Source organism: Euwallacea fornicatus, chromosome 5 (genome assembly GCF_040115645.1).
Source record: "Euwallacea fornicatus isolate EFF26 chromosome 5, ASM4011564v1, whole genome shotgun sequence".
Classification (NCBI taxonomy): domain Eukaryota; kingdom Metazoa; phylum Arthropoda; class Insecta; order Coleoptera; family Curculionidae; genus Euwallacea; species Euwallacea fornicatus.
Window position 1 is genome coordinate 645778 of NC_089545.1, and position 15745 is coordinate 661522.

A 15745-nucleotide genomic window follows, 5' to 3' on the forward strand; every position below is an offset into this window, starting at 1 on the left:
CTGTCACTCTGTTTAGATTCTGAATCGGTAGGTTAATTCAGGTCAGCTCGAACCAATTTTGGGAAATGATCACAAGTCCCATTAGGCGAAATTGGTATTAAATCGGGTACCATCTATTAATTTGAACTAGTACTAGTCAATGGGGACCATCGTTCAAGCGGAACGGTCTAGTGGCGGAATAAGATTAAGACGTTAGATATCTAGGTGCTTATGCTCTAATTAGTATTCTCCCATTAAATCTAGTGATAAAATTAATTGTATAAGAATTGAGAGTTTAGAATTGGTTTGCGTCGAGCTATTAGAGCAATAGACAAGTTAATAAGACATGGATAGTGGTTAAGGTACAGGCACCGGCCTGATTAGGCTTAGTTTCATGCTTGTTCAACCGTGGATTTATGACAACTTAATTGAAGTACTTAAGTAGGTATTGATAGGAAACCTCTTTTCGTCAATTCGGGTCATTGGAAGCTGCTTTTTACCATCGTCTCTTTAAAACTGAAGACGAATGTTCTTCTGGCAATTAATTTAACTACAATCAAGATGGATTGCTAAGGGATACAGGTAGGTCTTGCTACCTAAGTTTTCCTTTTAATTAGCTTTAGCTAGTCGGTGCCATCGCATTGCCTCCGCTTAGAAGCCGGTGATAATTAGAGAAGTAAGATCATAGATTTGAGGGCTCCATCAATTATTAACTTCGACGTTAGGGAAATTAGTACCTGAGGTTTCTGAGCTAATAACCTTACGGCGATCGGCTTGGAAGTAAAATACGGTCGGGGAAAGAGGAGATATTCAGTTTTGATTCTTTGAGTACGCAGGCACGCATTTCACTTCCCGATGCACACGCGCATGATCTGCTTTTCACCCGCGAATTTTCGACGGAGTTGTGAGATCGGACAGGGGTCTGAAGAAGGGATGATTATAAACATAGTTTGAAAACAAAATGTTTTAAAATTTTCCCGAGGGAAAGGTGCAACTTTCCTTTCAAATTAGTCACTTCAGCGTAAAACTACTTCTAAATGTTTTCTAACGCCCCTTTAGACGGAACAAAATAACTACTTCCTTCCGTTTGGGACTGCTGGGCTTATTAACTTCCTAAGTCATATCGCGTTTTTTTTACACTTTGCCGATTCCCAACTGAACAATAACACTCATGTTTATTCACCTTCTCAGGCAACCTCCGTCGTTTATCTTCTTGACACCTCGTGCAACTACACTTGTCACCACACCGACATTACCGTCATTAAATGGGGGCTGGGACAATTACATAAACAAACCAATTCTTCTTTCTTTCTCGCACTGTGACTCCAAAAATAAATTCAAATCCTGCAAGTCGGGATTTGTTTACAAACCAAATATTGGCCACGTCCGAAGAAGGAGGTTCATCTCGATCAGTTCTTGAGATTGGCGTCCTTAATAATGATTTATTTATGGAGAATGAATGGAATGATGATGGTCCGAAACGAAATTGTAGATCTGTTTTCAGACGGCACTCGTGTCCGTCGAGTAAGTGCAAATTGGAGTTTGAGGGTCGTGGGGGTAATGTGCAAATTTAGGAAAGGCCGAAAGGTAATTTTGGGAAGGAATTGGCGTTTAATTGTAATGGGGGATATAGAGCGCGAGAAAGTGGTAAAGCCTAATTTTCCTAACATCTCTCGTTTTGGAGTAAACTGGGGAGCTTTTAGTTCAATTTACCAATAATCCGGAGGTGCTTCATTATTTACTTCCAAATTTCTTCTAAAGCTTTTTATCATCGATCTTGCCGTTGAAAGTTGCCCTCTTTTGTAGATATCCAACTTTTCCGGGATTAACTTAATTGCGGGATGTAACTGAATGGCGATGATAATCGATGAGGCTCGAAAACTTTTTATCAAATTAGTGTACTCGATGGGTAAACAAATATTCCTTGGCATCCACGGTGTAGCAGCAGTTCGATTACTGAAAGTGCTTTGTATGTGTGACAGAGGGGTGGTCTGGAATTTGCTGGAAAGTCGGTGGAAAAATGCACGTTACTAAAGTGAACCTCCACTCTGTCGCGAAAAACAATGTGATTGACGGACATTTCGAAGAACACGGAAAAGATTAGGTTCTGATGTAAAGATTTCGATAGAAGGACGGTCGATGTTCGCCCTCCGACTCGCAAGTCCCCTTCTCTTTGACTAGACCAAAAATTTAACTATAAACCACAACAATTTTCCCTCTTAAATCAGTGAGCATCTGCATTGCACTCCGAGGGAAATTATTTAACATGCAACTAAACAAATGAATGGACCGTGGCATGCAATTAGAGCCGGAACGTGGAGGCTGGAGGCAATTTTCTGCCGTTTGAAATTTAACTTCGCTGAAATTTACTACGAAGGAGCGAAGACAAGAAGCAAGGAAGCAAATTTGCAATTAAGAGCCTAAAATGGTCGAGGTTCGCTATCTTCTCGCTACGTTTCTTGCTTCGAAATGTCGCCTTTCATGTAAAAAGGCAGGATTGGAATTAAACTCGCAGGAGCGGATTTCAGATTTATAGAAACTTTCAGTTTAGGATCAGACGTTTGAAAGCAGAGGAGATATGGTCGATATAAAACAAAGATCTTTTCGTCGTCGTTATTGAACGCGCGGCTTTCTTGCCCTCTTGTTCATCGTAGCCCACATTGAAATCCATCGAGAGTTAGCATTAGCCATTACCCGTCAGATGAAACTACCAACACACCACTGCCCACTATCCGAGGTTCAATTACATTATCTATCACATATTCCGTCCACTAACGGCCGCAATACATGCCATATTCAAAACACAGAGGGAAATAATAGTCATTGGGGGATTTTTCTCTGTGTAATGTTGCCCATTGTGTTCCACCAATGGTTCAGGGCTATTTGCGTAAATCCAATGCTGTACAATGGCACAATGAAAATCGCATAATTTCCAAACGTGCCTTTAGAAAAAAACAAACCAGTTTCAGTATCAATTGTTTGATATCGCCTTCCTAGTAGCTTTTCCTAAATTCCTGTTCAAGTGTTTGCTGTAGGTTAAGCGGAAAATTGAAGCAGGAAATATAAAACCACGACTTCATGTCGCAGTAAAGCTATGAATGCAGGTTCAGAGCGGACGACCCAAAAGTGCATTTTATTGCCGGTTCTCTTTAGCGGCCTTCTTTGAGGCCGTTTATTGCATAATGCTGAAGTGGTTACCGGGAAACTAAACAAAAGATATGTTTTGTAGTAAAATTTTAACGATTCTCGGTCGTTCTTATGCACCTGTTAAGTTTTAAAATTGATTCTCAACAATTAAGAAATAACTTCGTGCAGTATTGTCGCGGCCGCACCATCCGCCGGAGGGAACTCAATCCGGTCCGTCCCTGGTTCTTCTTAATCGATACTCGAAATATTAATAACGAATTTATGATTTATATTCTTATGGGGTTTCCGAATATCGTGGAGTAAACAGGAAATAAAATTTATTTCTGTGTTATCTTATCTTCCATTGAATACATATGCCTAGTAGGATCGTGGTCATGCATCGTACGAATTAAAAGGGATAGAACATTCCTGCGATGGACGACTGCGATTCCTGCAATCTGTGTCTGATTTTGAGAGAACGTTGATATGTTCAGAGTTATAGTAGTAAAGCGTTGCGGTTCCGAACTTGCCTGGCAAGACACAGATGGAGAGGCGTTCCGACCCGCTCCATAGAAGCGTGATTTTCCTCAAAATTTCGAAACCGGTTTCGATTTGTATGGAACTCGAAAACGCGATTACAACTGACGATCTCTCAAATTTAGAGCCTTGAAATTCTCTAAGAAAAGTTCTCTTAGCTCGCACGTATAAGATAATTCCCATGCCGGCTCGATTCCCAACCTGTTTTGGAGATACTAAACTTCTTTTTAGTAAATCCAGAAAAAGGTAGAGTTTCTGCAGAGCTACGCTCCATCACATCTCTGTGTCTCTTACACCCACATACTTGCTTCTGCACGGTATACTTACTAGATTAGTTGTGGATGTAAATTACTATAAATTATTGCTAATTTTATCATCACCCTGACGTCTTCACAACATCTTTAAATTTCACTTACCAATCCCACGTCGAACGTTTTCTCAAATTGTCGGTAGTGCGAAGTGTCAATTACTATAATTGGAAACTCAAATATTTGCACAAATCGATTTTACGGTAATATTTGCCCTTGTAGGAGGCTCGCTAACAAGCTTTAGTAACGTTTAAGGTTAAGCAACCATTGACGAAGTAGTGATACAACTAGTTTATGAAGCTGGTTTAATGAAATGCGTGAGAACTGAAGAAGAATTCAGCATTTTTCAAACACGAGGGCTTTATGTTCTAGAACAATGGACTAGAATGCCTTTGAGGCAAATATGTTTCCAATTATGCCCGTCTGCACAGTTCTTCAGAATCCACCTTGTTAACGTCCATTTTCACCACGTTTACTTCAAATAATGACCAGTTGTAATTAGAGCCGCGCTTAAAGAGATTCCTGCTTCTGATTAAATATAATTTTTCTTGAAGCTGCCGACTGCAAATCTTTAATTGGAAATCGAGAACTTGGTACAAACGATAAGTTATGAATGAAGGCTATTTTCTTTCCGCCCACTTAACTACCATCGCTCTTAAAGGCAGCTATTTTCTCTCAATGAAATATCGGTTGTATTACCGCTTGAGAATGGACTCATTTTTCATGTTTGAGCTTGCGATCTATGATTCGCATATTTGCGATCAGGCTTTTGCTTTCAGTCATTTCGCTAGGCTTCAACAATGGGATCAACTTCTTTTTATGAGTGGTGAAACATGAGTGAGGAACATTTATTTATTAGTTTGGTACATGTTCGGCCAAGACGTGAATATCCTGCCAAGTCTATTAGGGACCTGGAAACTCCTCCTGTAAGATCGGCTCTGGGATGTTGCGGAAATGACGTCACAGTACCAGTTTAAGTAGTCGCTACAGCCTGAAACTGACTTCTTAAAGAGATTATCAGTTTTCCATGCTTCCAATCTGGACATTGAACGGCTGAGAATTATTGCAAACCCGAGTTGATTGGCTTTTTTCTCCGAAATGTTTCTTTTCCCACAATTTCAACTTGATAAAATCCATCGAAAGTAATAAATATAATAAGGATATCCATTTACCACAATGACTCATACCCACGCGCCCTCGCCGATATAACGGTGTCATCACCTTCAGTCTTGTGACCATATTTGATGAATGGCTTTTCAGGAAAAACACGTATTCTCTTCGGTATCCATATTTCGTTATAAGGGCGACCTGTTTTGGCACGTATTATATATAGTCCTCGATATCTTTTAAGCCTCGATGGTAGAGCGCACACCTACACATTTGCCCATTACATTGGGGCAAAATAAGGAAATCTCAACGAATCGTCCAGCATCATCAGTCATCACATATAATAATATATCACTTCTGAACGAGAGCCCTTTGCTCTGCACGATTACAAAAGCCCTTTTAGAAGAATCCTCAATACGATTATTCCAAATTTTCGCGCAGTCATGTCAATTTAAGCCTCCCATTGTAACCCACGTAGGGATGTCAAGATAAATGACTAAATTATCCCTATTGTGAAATGTGACTGAAGCTCAGATTATCCAGAGGCTCGTACATCAGGGCTGTGGGACACAGGTGTTAGCACCCGGCTTTGTCCGTTGTTTGAGTTAATTTTGTGGTTAATTCAGAGGAATTAGAACCTTTTCAGTGGACTCTTCTAGCCGTCGAAATCAATAATTTCGCCTCGTTATTTACGAAGTAAATGATTATCCGGGAAAACCGTGCTCAAAGTGGATAACCAGCGTAACTGTTTTAAAACGATCGTTAAATTCAATTCTTTGAGTATTTATTACTTCCCGGCCTTATTTGCGTCCCACGTATGGACGATTCAACGTGGCGAAGATAATATACAAAACGATTACTCTTCGGACGTTAAAATGTACCTACCCCCGCGTAAAATTGGCAAATTATATATTTAAATTTAGTATACGAAGCTCAATATCTCAAAAACTGCGTCTTTGCTTCGCAGCTTTGAGAAGCTCGGCGCAATCTGTTAATCCTCATCGTTTCTAATTTTAAAGAGACGTCAACAAAAGCCAAGATCTAACAGGTTCTCTGTTTATGTATAAACATGTTTACACTGCCGTTATCTGTTTGAGATACGCCTTTACAAGTTGTAGTAATCAAGACGTATTAGGTCAAACGATATCAGTGCTGGCTTCGTCAAACAGGTGACTGAATTTGAACAGTGCCCTTAAGTTGACATCTTCTTAGTGATTTATTGTCAGAAGCCGTCCGATAAAGCTTCTTCATCTACCAAATTTAACGTGATGCATTATGGAAAAGTTCGAGTAAACAAGCTAATTTATAAGAGCGTGTCATGATGCGGAATTTTATTTTTGGTCCCAGTAATAAAGAAGTCTGGAAGGAAATTCGAACCAGATCCTTTGTGGCTTCAGATCAAATAGAGGGAGGATCCAGAATTTATCAAGCTTTGACTTCTTGCAGGATTAATTTGTAAGAGAGAAAGCTGTTTACCCTTCAGTTTTTACGTTCTGTGTGATTGGAGTTTTATAAAGAAACGGGAGTTTAGAGACCCCCCCCCCCCCCCCAAGATAAATTCCACGGAAAGCATTATGATTAAGTTTTTTTAACGGCTTAAAATTGCTCTTAAGGAGATTTTTGACGTCCATATTCATCACCATGGACCAAGAAGAACAAATCTTAACTCGAATACTTGCGGATCCAGAGACTGCCACCGGACGGAAAAAATCATAAGTTTCCAGACTTCTGCCAACAGAGAAGCGGTTTCCATTTCACTTTCAGCGTATTTAAAGTTTGTTACCAAGAGAATTTCCAACCCAGAATTAAATCATGCAATTTGTTACTTCAAGAACAACATCATGACCCTTTGTTCTTTAACAAAATAATATTCCTCGACGAGGCAATACGAACAAGGAAAGCGATATTTAATTGTACAAATAGCTATTTCAGCAACACAGAAAAGCCTTATTTAATGAGAGAACGTTACTTTCGACAAGAATTTTCAATTAATGTGCGATGTGGAGATACGGTTTTGGAATCAATTCATGAACTATCGGCAAAACTGCATGTGGAATGCCGCTTAAGTTTCTTGGATGCATACCACATAGAATCTTGTCTAAGTCTACATGTGGTCTATTTGAGTTAAACGAACCAATATTCGGAATTCCAAATTACAATACGAATTTGTCGATGGTATAACTCATCGACTTCGGCATTAACCTTGATTAATTAGCAACATTATCTAAATGACTCCCACATGCGAATGGTTCGTTAACATCTTAACCAATCTATCGCGGAAAAGGATGCAATTTGTTTAGTCAGCTGGAGCCTACAACGTATAACATTATCCAAGTACTATCATTAGTTTAGAGTAGGAGGACTTTATCGAGGATAGACAATATAATTACGCTTATTTTAGGTTCGGTTATTACCCCATCAATCTGAAAACTGGATAGATACCTACGCTCATGATTAGAAAGCCAAATTGCAATTAGAAGTAAACATCCGATAATAAATTCAATAATATGGGTATTTACAACCATGTGCTTCAAATCACATAAGTTTTTATTCCCGTCACAAAATGTGGCAATTGCGAATCGCCTTACGTAAAATGACAAGTCGTCTACATTTAATGTGCTAAAAAAGGATAGATATATTTGAATGCGTAAACATAACCCCATTTTTTCGCACGGTTGACGTTTAATTTTTAGCGGTAAAAATTTGTTCCTTTGAGAACTTGAATTGTGCCCCTGGTTGTTTATTATCGACGTTATTTCTTTAATTATTGTTGGTGTAGTGCCCAAGTTCTTAAACGGTTGGTGGAAGGAGCTGGTGGCGTCCCTTATCAACTTGTTTGAAAGAGAATTGGAAAATAATGGACCCTTATTACCATTGAATTCAGTTAAAGAGGTAAATTGAATTAAAATATTTTGTAATTGAGTATTGTAAACTCTGTTCAGCACACACAAAAGGAAATTTCGCTTTGAATTCACACAGAGAGACTATTTGATAGAAAGGAAATCACGCTCATAATTATTAATATTGATGATTACTTAATTGAAAATTCCTTATAAATTTCCTTTAGTGATTTTAGTGACCATGCTTCTTTAAATGTGGTTACTCGTACCATTTCCTCCAGATTTGGTAATTTGTTAGCGATAAAAATTACTATTATTTTTACTTTTTGGCTCATTGGCATAATGATTATATGCTTTTGATCTAACAATACTGATAGTGTTGCACCAATATCTAACAAATTCCTGCTATATGTTAACTGTGAAAAGATGTGGCGTCACTGCGGATGTGGCGCCCGGGACCTACGTAAAAAGTTATGTGATTTGAACCATATTCATACAGGTCGTTCAGCACAAAAACCGATACTCGTCACAAGCCACGTAATTTCGTTGCCAATCCTTAGGATAAAAATACAAAACATTTTCGGCGAAGAACTTCGTAAACTAGGGGTAAACAGTAATTGTGTGGATGAACCGCAACTAGTACTTGGACTTACGTGTAACCCACCCGTTAACCTTTAGTAAAATACATAAACTTAGCACGAACCTAAATGGGGGGAATGTTGACGATAATTTTGGCAACATCGAAATTTCTCGTATATCGTCCGTTTTGACATTACTTCTTCCCCATTCCGCCATTTTGCGTTGCTGTAACGGTTGTGTTACTTAAACACCATCCAGTTTCTCGCAGTACACTATCCAAGTTCCCGTTTTATTGGCGATTTCTTTGCCACAAACTGTTCTGTTAACACAACAAGATAGGGCGAATATACTCAGCTTTAGTGTTTTTCGATATGCCAAATCAATTAACTAGCCGGTGTAAGCAGCTTGTTGCTTCCTTAATCGAGTATTTTGAACGGGAACGGAACGACAACGGCCCTTTGTTGCCATTAATTGCAGCCAGAGACGTAGGTTTGTCATATTTATTAGATTTCACACATTGTATTATGTATTTATATATTGCATAAGAAATGCCGAATCAATCATGCGATCGGCAACGCCGCCGACTTTCGGCGCATTGCTGGCATTACTAACGTCGCTGCAAGTTAGGAAATGTGTTATCTACCTCTTCTTTTCGGGCTTACTGGCCCCCATTTTCCGGCCTAATTTCCTGGTGTATTTTAATTAATGTCTGGCATTGTTCGTAATATACTGAACGTTGCCCGCAAGGTTTATGGTTCGTTCTGTTTGCTTTGTTCTCAAAATATGCCATTAGCCCTTCGTTAGTTACGTGGGTGACACGTGTCACCCGCTCTGACTAAACGCTCGCTATCTTCGAATGTCGAGGAGGTTTGCCTACTGCCGCGCTGCATCCTCGTTGAATGGTGGATAGGAAAAAAATGATCGATATCCCAAGTTAAACTTCTTTTCCTCAGGTAAGTGTGAAGGCATTCAACAAAGCCGGAAATTTGCACCTATTTTCCTTCGACATTTTGATCAACGATCAACTCCGGATTGAGGAAGTAACGTCGTTAAGAGTGAAAAATTGGCCTTTTGTCGCTGCCTTGCACTTCCTGCTACGATTTATCTAATTTGTTCGTATGGGCATTGTCAGTTAACGCATTGCTTATCAAAAGACATTTGTAGAGAAATAGTATCTTTTGTTCCACAATGTTATTACGCTATTATAAATCAAGCACAAAACACTTACCAAAGCACATTAACTACAATGCGTGCTCTAATATTTCGGGGCGTTTCTCACCCATTATTTGGTCCAATTTATCTTAAGGAGCCAGTTAAGGCTGTCAAATTATTGTCGAGGACAAAAGAGAAGTTGGCTTGAGGCTTAACAGTCGCCTACGCCAGTTCTATAGGAAACGGTGAGAGTTGCGATTTAAACGCCACACATGAATCTTGTTTGAACATGTAAATGCCAGCTTAATCATTCCAAAATGGCTATTTTGCTCGTGGCCTGGCTGACCAATACGCGAGACAAAATTAGACGCAATTTGGGTTAGGAGCTCGACATTTTGCTTATAACTGCGTGTGCAGACATTTCAGGCACCAGAAACACAAATGACCCTAATCAGATTCAGTTTCTAAGACATAACAAGGTGACATACTGGCTTTTTGTCGTCGCGCTACGCCCAGATAAGAGGCTGAAGGATTCTTGTAATTCAAGCACGCGGATAAAGATGTCTGGTGCCAGTTTCCTAATGCGGATAAGTTTATGGGTTATAGAGCTTGATGGCACGGAGAGAAATTGGTTTATGGTCCACAGTACGTTTTATTTTAATGATTCAGTGTCTCTCGAATGTACCGTAAAATTAGAGAATTATACGTAAACCATCGCAACAGCCCTAGTTAAATATTCTCTGGTTAAATCAATTTTCGTCGCTCTTCCGACCAGGTTTAGCACTGCCTCTGTGTCGCTTTGACTCTGGCCGGTTCTTTTTCCAGCTTTTTTTTTCCTATCATTACGCCCCGCACGTGCGTGTTGGGTCCCACAGCACCGCGAGAAAATGGCATCATCCTTGAAGCTGTATTAACTCAATTGATCGTACATGATCTCGTCTCTCTGGTAAAGCAAACGTCCTCGTAGTGACATTTGCCCAGCCTCGAAAACACAATGTTTAATTCAGAAGTTATCGCACAATATTTCCCGGATCTCCATTCGATCTCTTTAGATTTTTGAAATACAAGCGCACTGAAAAGTTCGGAACCATTGCATGCACTGTGAATCCCCTAAATTGACCGACCGAGCCATACGTGACGTTAAAGGATTTAAAGTTCGGCTTTGAAACTGACGTGGCGAGTCAAGTAAATCTAATTCCCGAGCTTAACGAAACAATGTGTGTAACTTCTGCAAACAATGGAGGAAATTCTGGAAGTTGGTTAAAGTTTAATGGAGAAGTTAGTTGGTCCTTAAGCAGGAAGAAGTGATGGGGAAAACTGACTTAAAATTTACCTTTTGAACGCTTTAGTACGTTCAGCCAATCAGTGCATGTCTCGATTAAATAATCGCCTCACACGACCATAAAACCAATGACCTATGTGTCCGCCTACCGACTACCTTGACTTATGCCGAACTGGCTCCAGAGAAAACTAGATAGGAACATTTGTTAGTGTCTCCTGGCTAAACTATTTTCTATATATCATTAAGTTCACAATATTATAATGTATTGCATTGTGGTCTCTCTCAGCAGTGCATAATTAATGGCTTCGTGATTCCATAAAGCAAACGCGAGTACTTTTGCACACAAGTGAAATATCGAGGTAATTATTTCAAGGAAAAACCGCGGTGTATCGGGAATGAGGGTGGTCTACATAGAAATAGTTCTTGAGCTCAAATTGATGAATGTCTAATTCGATTGAATGCGCGGAATGTCGCCGATGGTTTGCAATTCAAATATGGGACATACCATCGTCCTGAGTTGATGTGTTTACGGTTCATTTCGAAGAATGTTAAATTCCCAAGCCACCGCATTAATTCACACAACCGAAGGGGGATGATCAAAAGTGGACCGCCATCACCTGAACGCGTTCCTCATTGACCTTTCTTCCTGGAAGTAGGCTTACCCGCTCATTTATGATCGCATAAATCACGAGCGCCGAACGGCGAGTCGGGCAGTTAAATAAAAATTTACGCCTCAAAAGGGCTTTAACATAAATTAGGGCAAAAGCTGCGCTCTTGAAGATTAGAAAGTATCTCGACATTTGCTCCTTTTTATCAAAGGGAGTTTGATTAAAATTATAAAGAAAACGCCGTCTTTTAGACTGAAACAGAGGAATGGAAGGAGGGTGGTATTGTTTCGATTCTGGAGAGAAGTTGAGTAATGGAAACATATAAATTTTCTTTTTGGGTCAGAGCTCTAAAGTTCGAAACCCATTATTTGAGGTCGTCTCCGGAAGTGCGCAAATTTTTTCCATTTTTACGGTTGTCGACGTAATGCTGAAATTGGATAACAGCCAAGAGCCAGATGTCGGTCAACTTCAAACACATCTCCCCCATCAGCGTTAAAGTTCGTTCCAGTTTATGTCCGACATAATATTTTAATTGGACCGTTGTCATAATTGATTCCATTTCACGTCGCTGTGTAGTTTATGCCTGTTTAACACTGCGTTAGAAATGAATGATAAATCGCTTAATGCAATTATCACTTTGCACATTCTAATTCGCATTGAATGCGAATTTAAATTATTGTGACTTGATGCTGTGTTCAAAAGTACTGATGCGGAAATGACTGGTAGAAACTCTTGTAGCGGTGTAACTGCCTGCTTAAGAATCGTAACACACATTATAATACATCTGAAAGTTCGTAATTAATGAACGAGCATTGGTAGAGGTTACCGAAATGGAACCTACTTTAGGGCCGGCGTTTGTGCAATGCACGAAGTTCGACCCGGCTCCGTCGTTTCCGGAGTTCGTTTTTGGACACATGCGAGAGGTCCGAGGAATCCCCTTAAAATCGCCCTCTTTGATTTACCCAATCGACGCTGGATCGCTTTAAATCGAACGCCCGGTATGATGCAACATTTTCGTTGGTATCGAATCGTCTACGACCGTCTCTTCGACGGTTTCTGAGTCGCGTTAGCTGAGCACGGGACATGCAGGGAAAATAGAAATTGCTTTGTTAGATCTCTTAAAGTGATGGTAGTTCACACGTATGTCTGTAGTGAAAAGGCGTACTGGCAGCTTCGAATTATTCAAAGCCCATACAGGACACGTGCCTCCATTCATACTAATTGCAGTTTAGCTTTCTTTCGTGCCATATTGGCTCCGCTTAATGACCCCTTTTTACTTTGCAAAACCCCGGGACGGTGCCATTATGGCCTTATGCCCGGGTTCACCCCTGCACAATAAACCAAATCAGCTGGCTTGAAAAAACACGTTTCTTTTAGTAAATGGAGTATTATGATATTGAAAAGCAGATGTTCTACACGCACGAAACGAATTGCTGCGAGGGCGTACCATGGCACCACAAACAGTCTGGATTAATAGGCTGGGGTTGCTGATACGTTAATTGAGACATGCAAGCTTTTCGTAATTATCGATAGAAGGGTAAAACGACAATCGGGCTTTTGCCCTCGATAATCGATAGCATTAAACGTGAAATCTAATACATGTTAATTTGACCCACGCCAGGAACAGGTAGGGAAAGAACAAAACGAGAGACAAGTCGCATTTGGTGGATTAATATTAATCGATGCCCGATAAGATCCATGTTAATTATAACTATTGAACGATTATAGTTTTGTTTTTGCTCTCGAGCCTCGCGTGAATACATTAAAGTCTTAATAAAAGAGCTTTCTGTGTTTTGATATATTAATCTAAATGAGAAAAAAAACTCTTAAAACTTAATCCTTTACTGGTTCTCGATTCCAATTTGCATATCTGCGTTGCACATAAATTTGAGCTCTTGTTCGTGAAACGCTCCATTTCATACTTCACTCTGAATAACGTCGTTAGGCAGTAAAATTCAGAGCAAAAGCATCAACGCAATTACCAGCTTGAAAGGAAAATGAGTATTGCAATTTGAATTTTATTACTTAGAGCTGTCGGAGCGATAAGTTTTAAATTTGGAACGGCTGCGGGGAGGTTACTCACCTCCGGATAGGCGAGCCGTTGATTAATTCCCAAAGTAATATGTTGTCAGCCTTTAACTTTCGGATTTTGGGGTGTTAAGCGCACTTTATTCCACCCAAGCTGAAGGGCGGTGGATAAAGCCTATGTGATTAATTTCCTTAAGTTTTACGTAACTTTCGCGAGGTCTGATTGCTCATATTTCAATCGCAGTCAGTAAATTAACTTCACCACCGAAAGGGTCTTTTTCTCCCGCGGAAAATTTCCAAGAGACACCCGGCTCGGCATTCTCGCGGGCGGGTGTGATCGTCCTTGGGTGTTTGGTCCCTCGGTCATTTCGTCTTGACCTTCTCTGACCTCTCGTGACGTGTTTGTCCCAAGGGCTGATTTCTGGTCGCTCCTTCGGCAGGCTTTGCCCGTGGACCTGCCGTCCTTCAGCCTTCCTCCTCCGTTACCTCTCTCCCCCTCCACCGGGGTGGGTCGCCCGGACTCGCGGAAGAGGGCACCCGTCGCCACGCGGAGGTGCGGGTAGGTCTTTGGCCCCCCTTACAGAGGGGGACCACTACTCTCTTGTTTGCACCAAAAAAGCGCCAGCGCAACATTCGTTCTCCTCCCAAGTCCCGAGTAGCAACGTGTGTCGACTTCATTTTTTGATCCCGGTAACAGATGCTTGCTCCTATCCAGGGACATTGTATAACTGCTCAATAAATTATATCAACTTTTTTATCGATTCCATCTTCTTAACGTTTTTAAGGTAAAGCAAGTTGTCTGCATAAATTGTCTCTCTCCAAGTCTGAGCAGGGACCACCTTAAAGCTGCACTCGCTTATGTAAATAGATATTGAAATCACTTCGGCGCATCTTAAGTTTTATTAATAACATTTAGAAGGAGACTTATTGCCCTAAATTCCAGGCCATTTTTCCGAGATTTAAACCACTGATTGATGATTTCAAATCCCATTATCACCGACTGCTCGAGCGGTTACGTTTAGTTGTGTGCGGGTCTGTGTGGAAGAGTCATTTTAACGGGCTTTCTAACCAACTTTCTTCATCAAATATAATTGGAAACAGGAACTTTCTATAATTCCAATAACAAAATTTTCCCAGAACTCTTTAAAATTGCGAAATTTAATCTCTCGAAGTTTAAAACTCTCCTGCATGAAGAAGTAGGAAAAGGCTAATTTTGTTAAAGTTTTAACTCTTCAGAGTAGCTGTTGTAAACTCATTAGCCCCGAAACTTAATATTTATATGAAAACTACGCGAGAGACCGTCAAGATCTACTTCACAGCCTCACGTGTCAAAACGTTTCAATATTCTTCCTCTTAATGAGACATCTACCTCGAAGCAGGACGTTCGTTTGTTGACAACTCAATAGGGAGATTTTGAAATGGACGGACGCTCACGCAGTTGAGACATCTGAGGTGGTTCCTTCAATCACGTTTTTTGCCGAATTACTTAGTTGAACGCGAGTTATGTACACCGCATTAAGCCCCTGTGTTATTCCCTCGAAATTCGCATAACATTATTGAAAATAATGGGCAATAATAACATGAAATGGGTTTTGAGAAACGAGCTTCCAGTGGCTGCAATAAAACCGAAGGAATTTCCTTATAATACTACGAATGAAGAATCCAGAGCGGTCGGGTTTTCTGTAATTTGAAGCTCTCAAAGTGGCAGAAGTATTTGCAGTAATTTTCCTGCGAAGAGCTTCAGGTGGTTTCCCTTACTTTGTCGTTTTAGTTGGCGATTAGAGAATTCAGTTTCGCTTCGCATCGCTTAATAGGTTTGAGTTTTTCGGGAGATTGCAGTTTCGGAGTAATCGTTGGTTTGCTTAAGTGGTAAAATGGAATTCGAAGAGGCAGATGCGCCTTCTGCACACGCCGAAGTTTGCGAAAACCAAACAAATATGAAATAATATCCCGTTAAATATCATAACGAAAGTGCGGATTTTCCAAAGTTAGTTTTGTGCCGGATATTGCAACGATTGCTTCCAATTTCCTAACCGTTCGAGTTTTCCAGGTAAATGGATGCATTTCCGTTTGAAGCTTTACGTTTTATTGTACGTTGGCATCGGATCAATTGAGAGTTTAATTAGATTCCGGTTTTTCAGGCAAATAAGGAAAAACGTCGATACTTAGCTGGATTCAAGAACTTAGGCTTTCGATTTA

At 40.2% G+C, this 15745-nt stretch overlaps 1 protein-coding gene across 3 annotated transcripts in view; it reads left to right on the forward strand.

The window, feature by feature from the left end:
• by (blistery) overlaps positions 1-15745 on the forward strand; it is a 101868-nt gene that overhangs the window by 11641 nt on the left and 74482 nt on the right. The window contains exon 1 of one of the 3 annotated variants that reach the window (XM_066282733.1): positions 7789-7949. The exons of the other annotated variants lie outside the window; for them this stretch is intronic. The gene's annotated coding sequence lies outside the window, so the exon portion shown is untranslated. Of the gene's footprint in view, positions 1-7788; positions 7950-15745 lie in introns of those variants that run through there. 3 annotated transcript variants of the gene reach the window in all.